Raw genomic sequence first — 11,407 nt, forward strand, 5'->3', positions numbered from 1 at the left:
AAACAAAGAGAGCTGCGAGAGTTGTAACAATGTAGCAGATTATTGTTTCCAAGTTTGACACGCGACAGTTAGTTACAAAGTTAAAAAGTAGCCTAGTTGTCACAATAGCTACAAATTACGAAAGGAGACGTGTAGGCCTACTTTAGCTCCGACAGAAGAAAGATGACGAAGATACGACTATTAGGCTATGTTGTGCTAGTCCTACAATTGGCTAATTACACAAGAATATAGGCTACATAATTTCACAAAAGCAAACGATGGTCCACCAGAACTTGCTTGAAGCTGAAGTGCAACTATTCAGGTCTCCGAAGTAGGCTAAGCCTAGTCCACTACATATTTGTAATGTTATCTTGTTTTCTACTTTCTATATCTTGGAATTCTACAAAAAACGTGTTATTAGTCAACTGTGTAGATCGACATTTCGGGAATAGTCTAGTTTGCGCAGAAATGAGCCCACTCCCCTCTTCCACTGCCCCGCCCTCTCTCCCTCTCCCTCTCCCTCTCGTTCTCTCTCTCTCTCTCTCTCTCTCTCTCTCTCTCTCTCTCTCTCTCTCTCTCTCTCTCTCTCTCTCTCTCTCTCTCTCTCTCTCTATCGATCTCTCTCACTTTCTCGTATCTCTTTCTCCCTCTCTCAATTCAATTCAAAGGGCATTTATTGGCATGGGTAACATGTTTAGATTGCCAATGTAAGTGGAATAGATAATAAACAAAAGTGAAATAAACAATCAGAAATTAACAGTAAACATTACACTCAAAGAAGTTTCAAAAGAATAGAGACATTTAAAATGTTATATTTCTGGCTATGCACAGTGTTGTAACAATGTGTAAATAGTTTAAGTATGAAAGGGAAAATAAATAGTTGAATGAATATAGATGAATATAGTTTGTATTCAAAATTGCTTTTTTGCTTCACTGGTTGCCCTTTTGTGGCAACAGGTCACACATATTGCTGCTGTGATGGCACACTGGTATTTCACCTAATAGATATGGGAGTTTATCAAAATTGGATTTGTTATCAAATTCTTTGTGGGTCTGTGTAATCTGAGGGAAATATGTGTCTCTAATTTGGTCATACATTTGGCAGAAGGTTAGGAAGTGCAGCTCAGTTTCCACCTCATTTTGTGGAAACTGAGCATTTCTTAATTTTGGATCAGTCACAATGGTCAGTTATTCTGCCACTGTGTACTACTCTCTGTTTAGGGCCAAATAGCATTCCAGTTTGCTTTGTTCTTTGGTTAGTTCTTTCCAATGTGTCAAGTAATTATCTTTTTGTTTTCTCCTGATCTCTCTCTCTAACACACACACAAACACACACTTCTTTCTGTATGAATATGCATGTGTGAAGAGTAGAAGACAACATTTAGTTTGGCTCTAGACCTCACCTGTTGTAGATGTGTCATAAGGTTTAGGATATACAGTATGTCTGTAGGACTAATAGATGTGTACCTATCCATACAGGGACTACCGCGCCATCTAGTGGTACAAAAGTAGAATATATTGTGAAACGATATAGGATTAAAAAAATATATGCATATCACTTGATAGGCTAAATACAGGTAATTGCCAAAATAATGGAAACATTTGAGTAAATGTGGGATACAAAGTATATCGAAAGCAGGTGCTTCCACACAGGTGTGGTTCCTGAGTGAACATCCCATCATGCTTACGACCCTACTACACTATAGACATCGGGCGTCCAGCATTGCCATCAGCAATCAGCAGTTGAGGAAATGCTTCCTTTGAAATCAATAAAAGTTGCTTCACTGCCTGTGTTGCTCACGTTGCGTCACATCCAATGGCAGCGTCCAAGCTCAATAATCGCCAAGGTTTAATTAAAATCAAATCTAATTTTATTGGTCACATACACATATTTAGCAGATGTTATTGCGGGTGTAGCGAAATGCTTGTGTTCCTAGCTCCAACAGTGCAGTAGTATCTAACAATTCACAACAATACACACAAATCTAAAAGTAAAATAATGGAATTAAGAAATATATAAATATTAGGACGAGCAACGTCGGAGTGGCATTGACTAAAATACAGTAGAATAGAATACAGTATACATATGAAATGAATAAAGCAGTATGCAAACATTTACATTTAACATTAACATTTAAGTCATTTAGCAGACGAGAGCGACTTACAGTTAGTGAGTGCATACATTGTTATTTTATTTTTCATACTGGAATCGAACTCACAACCCTGGCGTTGCAAACGCCATGCTCTACCAAACATTATTAAAGTGACTAGTGTTCCATTATTAAAGTGACCAGTGATTCCAGTCTATGTATATGAGCATCAGCCTCTAAGGTGCAGGGTTGAGTAACCAGGTGGTAGCTGGCTAGTGATGGCTATTTAACAGTCTGATGGCCTTGAGATAGAAGCTGTTTTTCAGTCTCTCGGTCCCATCTTTGATGCACCTGTACTTACCTCGCCTTCTGGATGGTAGTGGGGTGAACAGGCCGTGGCTCGGGTGGTTGATGTCCTTGATTATCTTTTTGGCCTTCCTGTGACATTGGGTGCTGTAGGTGTGCCCCCGGTGATGCATTGGGCAGACCGCACCACCCTCTGGAGAGCCCTGCGGTTGCGGGCGGTGCAGTTGCCGTAGCAGGCGGTGATACAGCCCGACTGGATGCTCTCAATTGTGCATCTGTAAAAGTTTGTGAGGGTCTTAGGGGCCAAGCCAAATTTCTTCAGCCTCCTGAGTTTGAAGAGGAGCTGTTGCGCCTTCTTCAACACACTGTCTGTGTGGGTGGACCATTTCAGATTGTCAGTGATGTGTACGCCGAGAAACTTGAAGCTTTCCACTGCGTTCCCGTCGATGTGGATAGAGGCGTGCTCCCTCTGCTGTTTCCTGAAGTCCACGATCAGCTCCTTTTATTTGTTGATGTTGAGGGAGAGGTTATTTATTTTTCTGGCTCCACTCCGCCAGGGCCCTCACCTCCTCCCTGTAGGCTATCCCGTCATTGTTGGTAATCAGTCCTACTACTGTTGTGTCGTCTGCAAACTTGATGATTGAGTTGGAGGTGTGCGTGGCCACGCAGTCATGGGTGAACAGGGAGTACATGAGGGGGCTGAGCATGCACCCTTGTGGGGCCCCTGTGTTGAGGATCAGCGAAGTGGAGGTGTTGTTTCCTACCTTCACCACCTGGGGGCGACCAGGACACAGGAAGTCCAGGACCCAGTTGCATAGGGCGGGGTTCAGACCCAGGGCCCGAGCTTAATGATGAGCTTGGAGGGTACTATGGTGTTGAAGGCTGAGCTATAGTCAATGAACAGGATTCTTACATAGGTATTCCTCTTGTCCAGATGGGATAGGGCAGTGTGCAGTGCAATGGCGATTGCATCGTCTGTGGATATATTGGGGCGGTATGCAAATTGAAGTGGGTCTAGGGTGACAGGTAAGGTAGAGGTGATATGATCCTTAACTAGCCTCTCAAAATACTTAATGATGACAGAAGTGAGTGCTATGGGGCGCGTGATCAAAAGAATCTCGAAGCATGGATTCCGATTGGTCAGACCAGCGTTGAATAGACCTTAGCATGTGTACTTCCTGTTTGAGTTTCTGCCTATAAGAAGGGAGGAGCAAAATTTAGTTGTGATCTGATTTGCAGAAGGGAGGGCGGGGGAGGGCCTTGTAGGCATCCCGGAAGGTGGAGTAGCATTGGTCGAGTGTTTTTCTAGCCCGATTACAACAGTCAATGTGTTGATAGAACTTCGGTAGAGTTTTCCTCAAATTTGCTTTGTTAAAATCCCCAGCTACAATAAATGCAGCCTCAGGATATGTGGTTTCCAGTTTGCACAAAGTCCAGTGTAGTTCCTTGAGGGCCATCGTGGCAGTGGCAACGCATCATACAGGGCAGGTGGGGCAGAGCCCCACATGTTTAGCTAACAAAAAAGTTTGCAAACAATGTAAAAAAAAGCAATTGCTTTTTTCTGGCCACTCTTCCGTAAAGCCCAGCTCTGTGGAGTGTACGGCTTAAAGTGGTCCTATGGACAGATACTCCAATCTCCGCTGTGGAGCTTTGCAGCTCCTTCAGGGTTATCTTTGGTCTCTTTGTTGCCTCTGATTAATGCCCTCCTTGCCTGGTCCATGAGTTTTGGTAGGCGGCCCTCTCTTGGCAGGTTTGTTGTGGTGCCATATTCTTTCAATTTTTTAATAATGGATTTAATGGTACTCCGTGGGATGTTCAAAGTTTTTGATATTTTTTTATAACCCAACCATGATCTGTACTTCTCCACAACCTGACCTGTTTGGAGAGATCCTTGGTCTTCATGGTGTCACTTGCTTGGTGGTGCCCCTTGCTTAGTGGTGGTGCAGACTCTGGGGCATTTCAGAACAGGTGTATATATACTGAGATCATGTGACATTTAGATTGCACACAAGTGGACATTATTTAACTATGTGACTTCTGAAGGTAATTGGTTGCACCAGATCTTATTTATGGGCTTCATAAGTACATTCTTTATTTCACTTCACAAATTTGGACTATTTTGTATGTCCATTACATGAAATCCAAATAAAAATCCATTTAAATTACAGGTTGTAATGCAACAAAATAGGAAAAACGCCAAGGGAGATGAATACTTTTGCAAGGCACTGTAGGTGTTAATTAAATAAGAACAAACATTGTGGATTTACTGAACATAAATGTAATAATGTTTGTGTATGGTTCAAAACTCAAAACTCATGTCGACGTTCATTATTATTGAAGGAGAATGTGGTTCTTATCCAGTTACATAAATCCACAAGGAGTCAGTAGAAACCATATTTATTTAAGCAAGTCAGCCATAAGCTCCACTGTCGGGACAGTTTTATGTAGACCCTAAAAGTTTGTGGGCACCGTTTGTCACCGTTATAGTGCATTTAATGTATTGTTTAGAGTTGTGTAGTGTCTTCGCTGGCATGCATCAAAAAAATAAAATGGTTTGCCCCACCAAGACTGACATGCTAAAATCGCCACTGCGTCGTGGTATCGGCTTGAGGGGGAATATGCACGACTGTGACTATAACCGAAGAGAATTATCTTGGGAGGTAATACGGTCTGCATTTGATTGTGAGGTTTTCTAGGTCGGGTGAACAAAAGGACTTGAGTTTCTGTACGTTATCACAATCACACCATGAGTAGTTAATCATGAAACATACACCACCGCCTTTCTTCCTCCCAGAGAGTTCTTCATTCCTGTCTGCGCGATGTACTGAGAACCCAGCTGGCTGTATGGATGGGGACAGTATATCCAGAGAAAGCCATAATTCTGTGAAACAGAGTATGTTACAGTCCCTGATGTCTCTCTGGAAGGAGATCCTCACCCTGAGCTTGTCTACTTTATTGTCCAGTGACTGAACATTAGCAAGTAATATACTCGGAAGCGGTGGATGGTGTGCACGCCTCCTGAGTCGGACTAGAAGTCCACTCCGAATACCTCTTATCCGCCGGCGGCGTCTTGGAGCAGCTTCTGGGATAAGTTAAATTGCCAGAACAAAGGATCCAATTCGGGAAAGTCGTATTCCTGGTCGTAAAGCTGGTGAATTACCGCCACTCTGATATCCACCCGATGACTGACGGGCACGTTCATTCTATCTTGTGAATTGAAATAATTTGAAATAAAGTTGATTTTGGTTGCATATGGCCTCGACTATACACCACTGGTTATTTTAGTGAGATTTATGAAGTCAAGAAGCTACTACTATTACTAGCTAGCTACATTGACTAGCTAGGTGCACAATGTAAACAAAAGCAACTTGTGCAATTAGAGGATAATTTAGTACAACCACTAGCAACAATTTAATGAGTACTTGCGAAAAAACTGTACCAAAGCTATTGTACTTATGCATAATCAATGAATATGGTACAGTACAGTAGGCGAAATAGAATAAAGAAGCTCCTCCCCCTCTGCTCCTCTCCGCTCTCAAAACAACGTGCTCTGTGTCAAACGTCACATTGATGCAAAGCTGATGGCAAAGCAATGTGAAGCATATAGTGGAGCTGAAGAGTTAAACATTTGGTGCTTTCAAGACAACTGAGAACTCGAGAAAAAACTAGGTCAAATCATGACATCAGTGATCTTCAGGTTGGAAAAAGTTGGAGCTCTAGAAAGATGCCTGAGTTTCAGACTTGTAATTCCGAGCTGGATGACCAAAAGATTTTTCCCAGTCGGAGCTCATCTTTTTCAGAGTTCCCAGTTGTCTTGAGGGCACTGAAGTCGAAAGTCTGAGATTTACGAGTTCCCAGTTCCAAGTTCCCAGTTGTTTTTAACGCGGCATTAGTGAGGAAGTATGTGATGATTTTAAAAAAGGCTGTGTTTTGTGTAGGTTTACCCTGACGTGACGTTTTGATAACTGTGTAAATCTCTCTAGGACAAGGTGACTTTTATCAATCTATTTGCCTGTATTTACCCCCACAAAATGAAATACTAATTAGCTGTCTACTTTGATGCTAATTAGCATTTTCGATTCTGAGAGTAAATAGAGCCGAATATATTGATAAAAGTCCTTGTCCGAGAGAGATTGACATGGTTAAATTGGGACAACTTGATTGGCAAAGTGGGACACTTAGTTATTTATTGTAAAGAAGGATACATTAGAGAGTATATTAGTAATTTCAATATTTTCATGATAAACTTCAATTATTCATACAAATGAAATGGATTAAAACATTCTTTAGATATTTGTATTATTATTTCTTATTATTATCATTATTGTGATTGTTTATATTATTCTGATTATACTTATTATCATCATACTTGATTATATGATGTAGCCTATATGTAATTGTATAGCCTATAAATAAAATAAAATGAACTTCATCTAGGCCTATCAGCTCAACATTCTCAGCACTCCCCTCTAGTGGACATTTTGTAGATTGCAACCAGAAAGACCTTAGCCCTCAACAATTTCAATGGCTGTTTTATTGTGGCCAGAGTCAAATACAACAACATAAAAATAAATAGTAATAATTTACCTGTATGGTTATTAATATTGCTAGCTAGGATGTTTTATGTTGTTGAGGTAATATATTTTTAAGCAAAATGCAGCTATATTAGCTTTGCTCGCTGATAGCAGATTTGAGGAAATTTTGATTGAACATTTGATCCTATTTAGAAAATGGATCTGTTAAGAAAACATGTATTTCATAATCTCCCAAAATATGTTTTCTGCATTAAAATGGCCTAGAGGAGTGTCGCAGTTTGACAGTCACATGGTATCCCAGTTTGACAGTAGGCGATTGGCATACTGAGACACTGTCAACCGAAAACTTTTTTTCAGTCATTTTGATTTACAATTACATCCCATTACAAAATATGTTGTAATGATACACTGAATATCCTTCATTTTTTATAACCTTTACATTATTTATATGCCATTTTACTTACCATTATGCCTCTAGAGACACGTGTCATTACACGGGATGCCACGCTCACAATGATGACGTCATACCCATTGAACCCATTTTTTATTATCATTTTACATTTAAAGTAATTTAGCAGACGCTCTTATCCAGAGCGACTTACAGTTAGGTGAGTGCATAAATTTTTATTTTTTATTACTGGCCCCCCGTGGGAATCGAACCCACAACCCTTAACTAATACTCACCCTACTCATGAAATTGTTGCTAGTGGTTGTACTAAATTATCCTCTAATTACACAAGTTGCTTTTGTTTACATTGTCAACCTAGCTAGTCTATGTAGCTAGCTAGTAGTATTAGCTTCTTTGACTTCATAAATCTTAGTAAAATAAGCAGTGATGTATAGTCGAGGCCATATTAAACCAAAATCAACTTTATTTCTCATTATTTCATTTCACAAAATAGAATGAACACTCGCGTCAGGCGTCAAGAATTGAGTCTAGGCGATTATTGAGTTTGGACGCTGCCATTGGACATGACGCAACGCAAGCGCAAAATGGGCAGTGAAGCATTTTTCATTGATTTTAAAGGAAGCATTTCCTCAATGGCTGATGGCAATGCCGAACGCCCAATGGCTATAGTGTAGCAGGGCCGTTAGGGTCATGTATAAAAATGCTGGGCAGGCCATTATTTTGTCTACCATGGCTATGCCCCCATAGGATGACAATGTCCCCATCCACAGGGCACGAGTGGTTACTGAATGGTTTTATGAGCATGAAAGCGATGAAACCCATATGCCATGACCAACTCAGTCACCAGATCTCAACCCAATTGAACACCTATGGTAGATTCTGGAGCGATGCCTGAGACAGCGTTTTCCACAACCAGAATGCGAATTACGGGGCCCAGGGCGGTCTTAGACCCGCTGAATCAGACATAAGTCCCCCTAAATGCAACAAAGTCAAACTTAATGTCCCTAACTAATGCTAATTTAATTATTATTCAATTTGTTTAAAATGCCATTTGTACTGCTACAGTGGTAAATATTAAAATTGAAAGCTTATTCCAAATTAAACGAACAAATTAAACAAAAATGGTTTAAACATTTTTGTTCCATTTGGCTGGGCTTATCATTCCCGGACAGTCCCGTATCTCAGCCCCTTTTCAGGTGTTCCAACTTTTCTTTCTACCCAAAAAAATATTTTGTCAGCAAGACGCATCAATTATTTCAGGCTACAAGAGTGTAGTGTAGACCCAATGACAATCTGAATGTCATTACACTTTTTGGTGTTTTGTAACAAATGTCTCTTTCCATTCTCCCGAGTGGCGCAGTGGTCTAGCTGTGCCACTAGAGATTCTGGTTCGAATCCAGGCTCTGTCGTAGCCGGCCGCGACCGGGAGACCCATGGAGCGGCGCACAATTGGCCCAGCGTCGTCCAGGGTAGGGGAGGGAATGGCCGGCAGGGATGTAGCTCAGTTGGTAGAGCATGGCTCTTTGCAACGCCAGGGTTGTGGGTTCGATTCCCACGGGGGGCCAATATAAAAAAATGATGTATGCACTCACTATCTGTAAGTCGCTCTGGATAAGAGCGTCTGCTAAATGACTTAAATGTAAATTTGGACGCTGGAATTATTTTGGAGTGGGTGAACGTAGCCTACTTTTTGAAGTGATATATATATATTTTTTTATAATATTTTATGTTGCTATTTTGACAATACAAAATCATACATAGACAAAAACAATAGACAACTTAACATTTACATACATACATAAAAATAAAAAAATACATTACATCACACTTGTTTTGTAACAAATGTCTCTTTCCATTCATCAAATGACATGAGTGCACAGTGCACTATATGGATGCTGGAATTATTTTGGAGTGGATGAATGTGCGAAGGTAGCCTACTTTTTGAAGTGATATATATATATATTTTTAATAATATTTTATTTAGCTATTTTGACAATACAAAATCATACATAGACAAAAACAATAGGGTGACATCAGCTAAATTGGGCCACTTTTTGGTAAATCGTTTGGGACAATAATACAATACCATATATGCCTTTTCCATGTGTTTTTATGATTAATAATGACTGTTTTTGATAATTTTGTGTTGAAATTATTTAATAAAATATAATTATTTAGGCCCTACAGTTCTTGAAACATCAGCTCTGCCAACATTTGTTGCATGAGCAGTTTCAGGTAAAATGGGCCACAGCTTCAGGTAAAATGGGCCAGTCAAACTCCAAAGGGAAATAGTCATTTATCATCAATTTTAATTTTAAAACACAGTTGCTTATACAGCCACATAACATTTAAACTGCATTAAACAAAAATTCATATGTGCCATTCAAAAAACATTTTGGGTGCAAACCCACATATTCAAATGTGCAATTAAAAAAATCCATTTTGGAACAGCATAGATCAGTGAACTGTCAGTGGTGTGTGTGTGTGTGTGTGTGTGTGTGTGTGTGTGTGTGTGTGTGTGTGTGTGTGTGTGTGTGAACAACACATTTAGAACAAAATGTGCATTCACAAAAATACAAAAATTCACATTCCAAATTATTAACTGATATGTTTGTGTGAAAACTTTTCAAACACAGTCTTTGCAAATGAAACCATCGTCAGCACAGATACCATTGTCTTCACCACAGCTCTCATGAAACCAGGCAGAACATGGAACACATTTTAACCATTCCTCAGTAGCCTTAGGGTCATTTGGGTCACCATAGTGGGTGTTGCAGACTTTGCAAGGTGATTTGCTTCTCTTGCCCTGCTTTTTTTTCCCTTTCGGTTGCTTGCTGCCCGGGTACCAGCTGGCTTGCTTGGCTGGATGCTTGCTGGATGATTTTTTTGTTTGAATATATTCAATGTGTTGCTCACTTGTTAGGTTATACGATGGTGGCTTCACTCTCTTTCTGATGGCCCTCTCCCTTTGCGGCATTGAGATCAAGTCATTGAATGTGACCGATCTCACAGACTGAACAGAAAGAAAATAACAAAAAGAGCCTATATTATTGCAAGAAATAGAATAATTATTTGGTGTACATTTTATATGATTAGGGACTAAATTGTGTGTATGTATGTGTGTGTGCGTGTGTGTGTGTGTATGCACGTACATACACATACAAACACAAACACACACCCTTACACACAAACTCACTCACACACACTCAAACACATGTGTATGTGTGTTTGTGAGTGACACAAATGATGGCCCATTTTAGCTGAAACCATGTGGCCCATTTTACCTCAAGGGGTTAAGGTAAATTGGGCCCCCCAAAAAAGCATCACTTTTTCAAAAAATATGTTCATATACCAAACTAACAACATTATTTCTGATTGATGCCATCAAGACAGATATTATGCATAGTTTTTATGGGCATGTTGTTGTTTTTTACAGATTTATCATCCTTATAATAGTTTAGTTAGATTTGGTATGCCAGGCTACTCACCATGCAGCTTTCTGGTGCAGTCTTGATTTGAATTATTGCACTGCCCACCATAGCAACCATGAACCAATCAAATCACCTGTTACTTGTCAAGTACAGTTATGACAACAGTTTGAAATCCTTTGCAGTCATTGGCTCTAAATTCCAGAGGGGCTGGGACCCCCAAACCTTAAATGGCCCATTTTACCTGATGGCCCATTTTACCTGATATCACCCTACACAACTTAACATTTGCATGCATAAAAATAAATAAATAAATTACATCACACTTGCTCAGACCTGAGCAAGTGTGATGTAATTTATTTATTTATTTATTTTTATCCTTCCCGTTTCACAATAACATTTTATCTTATTCCTCATTCTTCGGATATCTCCAGTACCTGCAATACTTTATGCCATATGGCTTCAAATTGTACCCTCCCCCCATCTCTCCAGCATTGCACTAATTTATTTCCTTATAGAGCCTCGCAAAGGGGTTTGGAGAAGCTGCAGCACGCCTGATAAATTGAAATACATTTGCCAAAGTTATAGAGTTCCTGCTGTCTGTTCAGAAAGAAATTAAATAATTCAGAATATACACCAAGAGAAAGCCTAACATTTTGC

General features: G+C 39.9%; 1 long non-coding RNA gene across 1 annotated transcript; it reads right to left on the reverse strand.

Annotated features, from left to right (window-relative positions):
- Positions 1–9,611: 9,611 nt before the first annotated feature.
- On the reverse strand, positions 9,612–11,014 carry LOC123488229. The gene is made up of 2 exons (XR_006659965.1): positions 10,808–11,014; positions 9,612–10,332 (listed from the first exon to the last, which is right to left on the reverse strand). It is a non-coding gene; the product is annotated as an uncharacterized LOC123488229 (long non-coding RNA).
- Between the last annotated feature and the right edge of the window lie 393 nt (positions 11,015–11,407).

This window comes from Coregonus clupeaformis, unplaced genomic scaffold (assembly GCF_020615455.1).
Source record: "Coregonus clupeaformis isolate EN_2021a unplaced genomic scaffold, ASM2061545v1 scaf2076, whole genome shotgun sequence".
NCBI classification, from domain to species: Eukaryota; Metazoa; Chordata; class Actinopteri; order Salmoniformes; family Salmonidae; genus Coregonus; species Coregonus clupeaformis.